This window comes from Pelophylax lessonae (assembly GCF_965119305.1).
Source record: "Pelophylax lessonae genome assembly, chromosome: 2".
NCBI classification, from domain to species: Eukaryota; Metazoa; Chordata; class Amphibia; order Anura; family Ranidae; genus Pelophylax; species Pelophylax lessonae.
Window position 1 is genome coordinate 514,739,000 of NC_138769.1, and position 12,493 is coordinate 514,751,492.

The 12,493-nt window shown below is 43.8% G+C and overlaps 1 protein-coding gene across 1 annotated transcript in view; it reads right to left on the minus strand.

Moving 5' to 3' along the window:
* Positions 1-12,493, minus strand: part of PIBF1 (progesterone immunomodulatory binding factor 1) — a 319,829-nt gene that overhangs the window by 274,149 nt on the left and 33,187 nt on the right. The window lies entirely within an intron of this gene.

Sequence of the window (12,493 nt, forward strand, 5' to 3'; positions counted from 1 at the left end):
GACCGCGATGGGAATCCTCCCAAAAGACAGGAAACAAAGACTTTGCCGATTCCAAGGTCAGATTCTCAGGCCAGGGACAACCTGGTTCTAAGTGATAAACGAATCAGTCTGTCCAAAGATCAGACAGACAGACTGATCATTAGACCTAGGGCTCTCAAGCAAAAGCAGACAGGCAGATGTCTCTAGGACTGGAAAGTTTAAATCTGCAGAGTCTGAAATTTCTCCCCTGGAATGAACACTGTGGCCTAAGCGAAGTCTATTCTGTCCAAACATCAGATAAACCTCTCCCATGATTACAGAATATTGCATAGTCTAGTTCTGGAGTGAAACTAGGCAACTTCCAGATCCTCTAAAAAGGCTACCATTAGATCTAAAGCTGGCCATTACTTGGATTGAAATTCAGCAGGGACTGGCCAAACTTCCATCCATCGATCAACTTCTGTACAATCATCCTTTTTGGGTTTTTCACAAATAATTAGTGCAGCTGGCTATAGCCAGCAACACTAATTAATGTGTTATGACGGCGGGGAAGGCTGATGCCTGGAAAAGTAAGCCAGAAAGGGAGGAAATAAAAGTTTTGGTAGATTTTATGCAGAAATGCTAGATCCAAATGAAGACATTTAGAGCTTTAAGTGTCTGGGAATGGTAAATGGGTTGAAGTAAAAAAAACCCTGGAACAGTTCTGCCACAAAACATGGACAATGACCCCCTGATGGAAAAGAGCAGAGAGGACTCAATGGAGATCATGGTAATCTGTGTGAAGACCTAGTAAGGTTGGGGGTGGGAAACTGAAGAGGGCAAGGGATAAAAAAAAACTAGCCTTGGGCAGACCACCTACCACGCCAAAGAGAGTGAGAGGCAAGCTGTCCAGGCTTCCGCAAAGATAAACATAGTTAAAGAGGTTGTAAACTCGTTAAAAATTTTTTTTTTCTTTTACAACCTGCAAGAGAAAGACATAATGAGCTAGTATGCATCGCATACTAGCTCATTATGAAATACTTACCTTAGAACGAGCCCCCGCCGTGCCGCTCTCTTACCTGTATGACGAGCGACATGTTCAGTCGCCCGTCTTCCGGGATCGCGGCATCCGGCCATCGGATTGGCCGGAGCCGCGGTGACGTCACTCCTGCGCACGCGCGCAGGAGCCGACGGTCACGGCACGGGGCTCTGAAGGAACGGCACGATCAGCCGTTCCTTCAGAGCGCATGCGCCAGTGACGTCACTGGCTGCATTAAAGGTAAATATCTCCTAAACCGTACATGTTTAGGAGATATTTACAGTACCTATAGGTAAGCCTTATCATAGGCTTACCTATAGGTACAACTTCCTGAGGAGGGTTTACTTCCTCTTTAACCTGATTCTGGAAAGTGGGGGTACATCTTTCTGCAGAGGAATGCTTGTCTAAAGATTTTGTCATGCTTTGAGTACCAGACCTTACAGGAGGATAGGCAGCCAAGCTTAAAGTAGAACTATATCTAAAATGAAAAAAACATTTTTTGCCTAGAGCATGGGAGCATTGTAACCCTTGTCAATTTTCTTTTGCCATCCGTGACCAATTGAGGAGACTTACCTTCACTTCCTGTCCCATAGCCAAAACAGGAAGTGAGAGGAAATCCCTGCATATTATAGGGGAATCCCCTGCCCTACCAGGCACCAGAACTAGTGTCTCCATTAGAAGATTTCTTCTCTATTTCTTTTCTGGGGACAGCCCAAAATTTTGGATTTTCTTTTACTTAGACTTTCAATAATATTGGAACACAGGACAAATAGAGAGGGCACAGACAGCAATAAAAACTTGACAGATGTCCTAATCTCTCTCTGTGTTTTGCCTTCAGTTACACTTTCAGGAGTCTTAACGTTGGGACCAAAGAAGAAAAAAGGAAAGCAATGTTTCCTAACAGATAAGGAGAAATAAAATTGGGTCAGAAGAGATGTTGTCCTTTAAAGGCAATGCTGATCAAACGCTTCTAATGCATAGGTCTTTAATCTAGCATTAAAATCAAAGTGCCCTATGCATGTGTACAGGCATAAAACTCATACATAAGACACGCCAGAAGGCTTTCAGCAAATCATTAAAACTCAAATTTGAATTCCCAACAATTTGTCCCTCGTGCATTATAATAAAGGAATCAACCACAGCAGTGGAGATACCTATACCAGCTGAAGGGCAGAAATAGCAATCTGAGGAAAGGGTCATCATCAGTTCTATTAGGATAAGTTTGGAATAAACAGCCACAAAAAGAAAAAAAAAAATGTCTTATTTTTATTACAATAACCGCTGACTTAAATTGGTCTAAAAGTTCTTCCACGAGAAAAGAATATAGATTCACCTTCTGATAGCAGATATGCAAAAGGAGTCCCCAACTAAACCAGTGAAGTCCAACAGTTCTGTGTCAAATTTAGCAGGGGAAAGGGGATATAGATTTTTTTGAACCCTAGGTAGAAGTGGATCCTAAGCTGCATCAAGCACAGCTATATAAAGAAAACCCCTTCACGAGTTTCAGTGTTACCATCTGCACAAGAGGAACTCCTAAAGGTAGTAAATAAGAAGTCCTGACGTGGGGGTGCGCTTGTGGTCACAGAGTGACAGTTCTGTGCCCAGACATTATGTCATCGAGCTAGGAACATACAAACAAGTAATGGTTGCTGCAGGACATGAAAACAGTGCTACACTGCTGCTAAAAACAAACCCAAAGCCCTTAGTGGAAATACACTGAAATTCCTGAATGGAACAGCATCATTACTGCAGCAAGGCAAGAAAGGAGAGAGTGAAAAAAAAAAATGTGCCTTTTGTGGCAATTGTAAAAAATAAGGAGGAGGGTTCCCCCATGTGGCCAGCTTGCAAAGTACTTAAAAAAAAAAAAAAACTAAGCGTAAAGGGAAAATTGGAAACAGGCCAAAAGTGCAACATAAGCGGCTAGGCAATTGCTGGCCTGGCTGTAGCAGAGTCTTGTGAAACTGGAACACAGACTGGATTATCCCTCAGAGATGCAAAGCTTTCACTTAGAGAAAACAAGCATGGAGTAACCTGTGCTAGTTTTACTGGAGAAATTTCCAGGATTTCACTAATCTGGCACAAACATACCAGCACTTGTTCGTTTACTGGAGAGACTTCAAGGATTTAACATATCCAACATGAATCTAACAGCAACGGTTGATAGCGGAAACATCTTCCAGATGAACAGCAGACCGGAAGAAAACCTGTCCACTCAGCTGGGGAACACTAGGATAAAGACTGAGCCATGATTGTTGTGGTCGGAGTTATCCTGTGCTGCCCTATTGTTGCCAGTATCTATTTCTCCTCCTATAGGCAAAAGTATAACCCGACAATGTAGAAAGTGTAAGGCTCTGTTCACACTAGTGCGACTTGTTGTCACATAACAAGTTGCAGCCCTTTAAATTAACCTCTTCCCATCCGTGCTATAGCAGAAAGATGGCTACAGTGAGGACCTTAATTGCCGGGAGGGCATCCATATACGTCCTCCCCGTGCATGAGCTGCTTGTGCGCTCCCTGCGGAGCACGGGTGGCTCGCTCTGTGATCAGGGAGTCCATGAGATTCGGCTGATCAGAGATCGGAGTAAGGGGCCAGTCACGGTCCTTTACCACTTGATCAGCTGTCAGCCAATGACAGCTGATTACATCATGTAAACAGCAGCCAGAGATCAGCTTTTTTTGCTCCTCACGCAAAAAAAAAAATAAGCTGATCACCGCTGCTGTCAGAGGGACATCTGTCCCGAAGAGGGGAGGAGCATATGTGTCCACCAGCTCCATCTACCAGTGCAGGTCAGTGCCACCCACAAGTGCCACCTATCAGTGCCCAACAGTGCTGCCTATCAGTGCCCCATAATCAGTGCTGCCTATCAGTGTCACCTACCAGTGCCTATCATTGCCACCTATCAGTGCCCTTCAGTGCCACCTACCAGTGCCCTTCAGTGCCACCCACCAGTGCCACCTATCAGTGCCCACCAGTGCCACCTATCAGTGCCCACCAGTGCCGCCTTAATGCCCATCAGTGCAGCCCATCAGTGTCACCTCATCAGTGCATAAAAATGAAGGAGAAAATTTACCTGTTTGCAAAATTTTATAACAATAAAAACTTTTTATTATTTTTTTCAAAATGTTCGGTCTTTATTTGTTTGTTCAGCAAAAAATAAACACCCCAGTAGTAATTAAATACCACCAAAAGAAAGCTCTATTTGTTTGTGATAAAAATTTCATTTGGGTACACTTTTGCATGACCGCGCAATTGTCAATCAAAGTGCGACAGCTGAGAATTGGCCTAGGCAGGAAGTAGGTTTAAGTGCCCAGTAGGCAAGTCGTTAAATGGCACCCATCCAATCTATTTGATTTAGAGTTTATAAAAAACGTTTAGCATTGAAGATGTGCTCTACTATCTATATGGTGGTTTTGAATCTATGTACATTTTCCTTTGTTGCTTTTTAATACATTGTAGAAGATTGTCTCTTTTAGGAAACCGTATTAATAAATATTGTGAATTTTTAATCAGTTGTTTGTGTGCTAGGTCCCTATTGAAAAATTCCAGGCTAATATTTTGTAACCAAATACACAAACTTTTAGATGCGGTTTACAAAAGGTGCTTAAGTATGCTGTTCTTTATAAAATACATATACTTTTTAAAAAACATAAAATGCTGATTTTTCAGGCTGGCTCACAAGTGGCCATTTATCGGCATAAGGTATAAGATCATTCCAATACCGGTTACAAAACGTGAGCCTATTTCATAAACGCATTACAAAACATGAGCCCATCAAAACTTTGAATCTGTTAAGGAAGATTAAGAACACTATTCGTAAGATCACTGTAATGTGAGCTCCCCCTTGTGGTCATTTACAGCAGTCCACGGGTTCAGCTTTTTATTTATGCCTGCCACTACATACTAACAGGATTTTAACAAGATAGCAATTTTAATTTAACATACCCACTATTGAGTAATAGATTATATATGAAGCTTGGTCAATGCTTATTTTAATGCGAGTATGCATTCTATAACTATAGGATGAGGACTGCTGCCACAATTTACTTTGGCCATTTAAAGTGTTTCTGAACGCAAATGGGGAAAACTGCAGAGGGGTTGCAGACTATAGAAGAAAAAAAAACACTGCCACATCAAACAGGGTTAAGCCTTGTACACACGGTCTAAAAAAATAAACAGGAACCAACTGACTTTTGGCCTGTGTGTACAGCTGTCTGTTCCACAGAAGCTGGGCTCATGACCGCCTTCTGTCAAACTGGAATGGAAAAAAAAAAAAAGAAAACAAAACAGCATCTGACCTGCATCTGCATCTAACCCCCATCTGATTAGCGCTGACAGCCAATAGCTGCCAGTGCTTATTAATGTGTTCTGGCATGGAGGCAGTACCAATGTCAGTACACAGTGGGGGAGATCACCACACTAACATCACTTGTGTTAGTATGGAGATATAAGGTTTTTTACTTCTAATATGTACCAGGCTTTAGCAGTGAGCTTAATATCAATATTAGATTTCATGCATCGTGTTCATTTTACTTTTACTAAATTAATGGAAATGTAGTATTTTGAGGTACAGAAAAGGCAGTGAAGCAATCTTCTGTTTCTGCCAGAGGTTGCTATACATTCCTGTTATAATTCTACAAGTCACAATAAAAGCAATTGTAAGTTAAAATTTTGCATTCAGCCATTCTTTATTTTTCCAAAGGACATCCATATTAATATTTTATGTAGGAAAATGTAGGGTCTTTGGGATACATGAACAAAATCTCATAAAACTTTTTTTTTTCCCATGTCGGTAACACTCTATGCCTCCACTCAATGAGTAGGACTTTCTAGCACACAAGAATGCCAGATATTTCAAAGATGATCCAGAGTTCTACTTGCACTAAGCCCTGACCCCTGTCCTTTCCGTGGCTGGCGCAGAAAGTGTAAAAATTCTACATCCTACCTGCTGCATGTAGTGCATACATGAAATATTTTTAGCCAGCAAGCGTTGCATGTACTGTCTTTGCAGTGATCATCAATACATCTGGAGTGATGCATTGAAAAAGTGGACGATGTGGAGAACTGCTTCTGTATAAAACGTTAATCTATGGGCATAGGCGTGCGCATAGGGTGTGCAGGTGTGCCTGTGCACACCCTAATCACCTAAGGCACATTAGCATTATCGCTCCGTTTGCCAGTGAGGAGATGGGAAAGATCTCCCTCGGACCTGCTCTGCCATAAGAGAAGTGCCACACACTTCTATTTCACTTTGCCAGCAGGGAGAGTAATGTACCGGGGCCATATACATGTAGGCAAACACATGCATGTGTATTTAAACTTTGGGGTGCACACCCTAATGCAATAGGCTGCGCACACCCATGTCTATGGGAGTGATCCCCAGCATATCAAGAGGTTTTACAAATTTATTTTAATGTTTTTTTACAGCACTGGTGCTAAATGACACGTGGGTTTGTCACCAAGTAGCGAACATTACTACATAGCAAATGATTACTCCGAGTAAATAGATACCAAACATGCCACACTTTAAAATTGTGCACACCTGTGGAACGGCGACAAACTACGCTACTTAAAAATCTCCATAGCTTACCAAATCTCTATACAGCTTTCCTATAATATTTTTACTACCAAAATACAAAATTTTAGATGCGCTTTACCAAAGTAGAGGACTGTCTCTTTTAGGAAACCGTATTAATAAATATTGTGAATTTGAATTCAGTTGTTTTGTGCTAGGTCCCTATTGAAAAATTCCAGGATAATATTTTATTACCAAATACAACATTTTAGATGCTGTAGATGCTGTTTACAAAAGGGGCTTAAGACCCCGTTCAGACAGGGGCGACACGACTATAATTGAAGTCAATGCAAGTCGCCTCCAGGTCGCCCCAAAGTAGTACAGGACCCTTTTTCTAAGTCGGAGCGACTTGTGTCGCTCCTATTAGAACGGGTCCTGTACTATTCAATGGCGGGCGACCCACCGCGACTTGTCAGGCGACCAAGTCGCCTGACAAGTCGCGCTAGTGTGAATGGGGTCTTAGTATGCTGTTCCTTATAACATACATATACTTTTACAAAAACATCAAATGCAGATTTTTCAGGCTGGCTCACAAGTGGCCATTTATCAGCATAAGGTATAAGATCATTCCAATACGCGTTACAAAATGTGAGCCCATCAAAACTTTGAATCTATTAAAGAGGTTGAAAACCCTCCCTTATAACTTGTACCTATAGGTAAGCCTTTAATAAAGCTTACCTAACCTAAAAGGTACTGTAAAACTTGCACCATTTAGGAGATATTTCAATTTCATGCAGCGGATGACATCATCGGCGCATGCGTTCGGAAGGAATGGCCACCTGTGCCGTTCCTTCAGAGCCCTGTACCGTGAACGGCGACTCCCGCGCGCATGCGCGGATGTGATGTCATCGTGCCTCCAGTCAGATTGCCGGAGGACACAAACCAGGAAGCAGGATGGCCTAACATGTCAGCCGTGTCCCTGCTGAGCGGGGGCTTCGTTCAAAGGCAAGTATTTCATAATGAGCTAGTATGCGATGCATGCTAGCTCATTATGCCTTTGTCTTACAAGTTCTTTTTTTTCCCCCCATTTTATTTTTTTTGGGGTTTACAACCTCTTTAAGGAAGATTAAGAACCCTATTAGTATGCTCACTGTAATGTGAGCTCCCCCTTGCGGTCATTTACACAGTCATTAGCCTACGGGTTCAGCTTTTTATTTAGGTCTGCCACTACATACTAACAGGATTTCTAAAAGCAATTTTAAATTTAACATACCCACCATTGAGTAATAGATTAGATATGCAGCTTGGTCAATGAACATTGGAGTGAGAGCAAACATTCTAGTGCTAGACCTCCTCTGTAGCTTTAAACAGGTAACTTGTAAAGGCATTTAAAACTTCACCTATTGAGATTTTTAAGTAGCTTAATTTTTTGCCATGCCCTGAGTGTGCCCAATTTTAAAGCATGACATGTTAGGCATCGATTTACTCGGCGCAACATCATCTTTTCTAATATACAAAAAATTGGGGTAACTATTGTGTTTTACTTTTTTTTTTATTCATTAACGTGTATTTTTTTCCAAAAATCTTCATTTTATTCCCTAGGGTCTCTGCTAAAAAAATAAATGTATATGTATAATGTTTGGGGGGTTATAACTCATTTTCAAGCAAAAAAATATGGATTTAAACTTTTAAACAAAAAGTGCCATAAAAAGCCTGGTCGGCAAGTAGTTAAAAAGGTTTTAAACTATCTCTTTACAATTTTTTTTAAATCAACGTTCTTGCCATTACAAGGGATTAACAACATTCCACCTTTCACCATGTGTGAAAGTGATCCAGTGGCTGTATAGTTGCTCAGCTCACTTTTAAACTATAGAGCATCACTGTCTCTAAAAGAAACACTGAAAACGGAAGGATGTACAAGTACGTCCAATTTGATCAGAAAGTTGGCAGAAAAAACGGAAAATTCCTATCAAATACTTACCGTAATTTTCCTTTCCTGATGGTCTCCATGGCAGCCTACATGTGGGTTAACCCCGCCTCCACTCCAAGGGTAAAGGACCCCCCTCTCGTAAATTTCAGCTCTCTGGTACAGCCAGTGTTCCATATCTTAGCCAAATCCAAGACGAGAGGGTGGGAACTCCGGCTGCCATGGAGACCATCAGGAAAGGAAAAAATTATGGTAAGTATTTGATAGGAAGTTTTCCTGACAGTCTCCATGGCAGCCTACGTGTGGGAAATAACTAGCTCACGCCAAATGGGTGGGAATGCTTTAGCAAAGAAAATTTTAATTCTTGCTGTTAGCAGACAAAAAACAGTCAAACCAAAATTAACTGAAGACAGTGAAGCAGGCTCCACACAATAGTGGGACATAAAAGTATTGACCCAAGACCAGGAAGCCGCTCTACAGATCACATCTGGAGTCACGTGTCGCAAGGCCGCCCAGAACGTAGATATACTCCTTATAGAGTGAGCCGTCACCGCCTCTGGAGGAGCCAAACCCTCAGCTGTATAGGCCTGTTGGATAGCTGCCACTATCCATGATGCAATGGTTCTGGATGAAGCACGTTTACCTCTCTTTTTCCCCAGGAACAAGATAAAGAGGTTGTCTGACTGTCTGAAAGATGCAGTCGCTTGAAGATAGATTCTCAAGGATTCACCCACATCCAATGGATGAAGACTAGTCTCATCAGAAGACCGGAAAGTAGGAAGAACAATCTCTTGGTTTTGATGAAACACCGAGGTAACTTTCGGATTTGAATTCAGCATGGGAATCAGAACTACCCGATCCGGAAAGAAAGTAAGAAATGGTTCTCTATAGCCGAGGGAACTTATTTCAGAGACCCTTCTAGCCGATGTGATGGCTACCAGGAAGACGGTCCGGATGGTATGGTCCTTGATAGAAGAAGAGGACACCATGCCAATTTTTGAGAAGGCATTCAGGACAAGAGGAAGATCCAATTTCAGGAACCTAGGTTTTCTCTGAGGTCTGAGCCTGGCTGCTCCTTTAAAGAACTGTTGAATAAGTGGGTGTTTGGCCCACATAACACCGGAGAAGGCGGATAATGCCGACACTTGGACTCTAAAGTGCCTACTGAAAGGGGCATATCCAGGCCAACCTGGAGAAATTTTAAGACTTCTTGAATCCCAGGGAATGAAGAAGACATTCCTCACGGATATTCAGATTTTATAAATTTTGACCAGACTCTACGGTATATCACGTTTGTACTCGGTCTTCTAGAGCTCATTAAAGTGGGAATGGCTGTTGGCGGACAGCCGAGCGATTCCAACCTTTTCCTCTCAAGAACCAGACCGTCAACCGGAGTATTGCAGGACAGGGGTGCACTGATGTTCCCTGTAGGAGAAGGTCTGGTCTGAGGGGAAGAGGAACTGGGTCCCTATAGCTGGGGTTGTCAGTCTTGTCCTGAGCTGTAGGAGGAGCGGGAACCATGGCCTGTTCGGCCAGAAGGGAGCCACCATCACTATTTCGACATCTTCCGCTTGAAGTCTCTGCAGGAATTTGAGAATGATGGGTACTGGAGGAAAGGCATATGCCCTGCTGAACTCCCACCTGTCGGTTAGTGCATCTGTCCCGTAGGCTTGATGGCATTTGCCTCTCGTAACATACTTCTCCAGCTTGTGGTTGCAAGAAGAGGCAAACAGGTCGACTTCGGGAGACACTCCCAGCGACAGAATCCAGTTGAACGACTCCCCATGAAGAGACCATTCGTTTTGGTTCAACTGGACCCTAGACAGGAAATATGCCTGGACGTTCTGAGGTCCTGGAATGTAAACTGCTGAAATGTTGACTAAATGAGCCTGAGCCCAGGTCATAATAGGGTCTAATTCCCGTAGCAGGGAAAGGCTCCGCGTCCCACACTGTCTCTTCACATAAGACACTGCCGTGGTGTTGTCCATCCTGATCATGACCAATTTTCCCTTCCACAAGGTGTCGGAAGGCTCGAAGAGCCTGATATGCTGCTCGGAGTTCCAAGATGTTGGAAACTGGAGTGTGTCTCTGAGAAGACCACCTCCCTTGAGCCACTTCCGACAGACAATGAGCTCCCCAACCTGAGTTGCTGGCATCTGTTGTGATTACGGTCCATGAGACTGGAATCAGAGAGTGGCAATTGAGCAGATTCTTGCATTGGAGCCACCAAAGAAGACTGGTCCTCATGCTGGAGGAGATGTGGATGAATTGCTCTCGCTCTTCCGGGTTCCACTGCTGTAGAAACCCCCTCTGAAAAGGCCGCATTCGCCAAAGAGCCCATTTGACCATGGGAGCCGTGGACACCATGGTGCCAATGATTTTGAGGCACTGAGAGGCTTTTAACCAGGAGGAAGAAAGGGCTGGGAGGATTCTCTCCCGCACTACCGGTATCTTCTCCACAGGGAGAGAGATTTTACTCTCAACGGTATTGAACTGAGCCCCTAGATAGACTAGGCATTGAGTGGGCTCCAGCTGACTCTTTTGCAGGTTCAACAGCCGGCCAAACTCCTTGAGGGTCGCTATGACCTGATCTCTGTGCGCCAGTAACTGATCTTTGTCTTGAGACAAAAGCAGAAGATCGCCTAAGTAATGGTGTAGACGTATACCTCTTAATCTTATGAGAGCCACAACAGCGAGGAGAACTTTGGAGAATACTCTTGGTGAGGTAGAGAGGCAGAAAGGAAGATATATGAACTGAAGATGCCATTTCAAGACAGAGAAGCGGAAATGTTTGTGAAAGTCCATTGCTACAGGTACATGAAAGTACGCATCCTTGAGGTCTATTAAGGGCGAGCCAGTCCCCTGGCAGCACCACCTTTTGAATGGTGGAGTTTCCATCTTGAACTTTTCGTTCTTTATGAACTTGTTCAGATATGTGAGGTCTATAACGGGCCTCCGGGAACCGTTCTTCTGTACCAGGAAGAGGGGTAAGTACACGCCTTGAAACTTCTCCTGGTCGGGTACCGGAACCACCGCTCCTTGAGCCACCAAAGCGTCTACATAAGCGAGCAAGACTTCTCTTCTCGACAAGGCAAGTGAGTTGGAATAAACCAGGGAACCAGATCCACCAGAAAAGACCACTTGTGACCTGTAGAGACCATTCTGACGGTACAAAAGTCCGAGATTGAGGCCGCCCAGACACGCCGGAAGTGGAGTAGACGTGCCCCCACCTGACTTGTCTGAACTGGCCCAATCTAAAAAAGACTTAGTGGTTTCCTGCCCAGCGGGGGCTGGATTCTTGGACGACCTTCGAAGAAGATTGGCCTGCTCTACAATTTCTCTGAAAATCCCTACCGGGCTTGTAGGAGTGGGCATCTCTTGATCTCTTAGAGTATTGCCTCCCAGGTTGAGGCTTCTTCTGGCCAAACAGGTGTCTATCATGTGGTAGGAAGCCCGATATACCGCCAATGGCCTTTGCTATGGCGCTGTCCAATTTATCGCTGAAGAGAGATGTACCCTCAAAAGGGGATTTTGCACCATGCCTGCTTGGAAGCTGGATCAGCAAGCCAGGGACGGAGCCACAAGGCCCTCTTTGCTGTAACTGAAGACAGCATTGATCTGGACAAGAGGCGAAGAACATCAATGGATGCTTCTCCCAAAAAAACGGATGCCAACTTGAGCTCATGAATGGGAGAGTTCTTCTCTACAGCTTCATCCGAGATGCTCCCAGGTTTGGCCTCGATATCAGACACCCAGACCTCCATGGCTTTAGACATGGTTGCTAGTGCCATAACAGGCTTGCAGGCTGCCCCAGCCGTAACATAGACTCTCTTCAGATCTTGGTCTATTTTCCAATCCAAAGGATCTTTAAAGGGAACGGCATCATCCAGGGGCAGTGTAACATGCTTTGCCAATCTTGTAACTGCAGCATCTACAAGGAGAGCAGACTCCAGACGAGCTACATCTTAAGCTTTGAAGGGATAGAGCTTCACCAGCTTGGAGGATAGGGAAGACTTGCTATCCCCTTTGCTCCATTCCTCAGTGATCACATCTTGC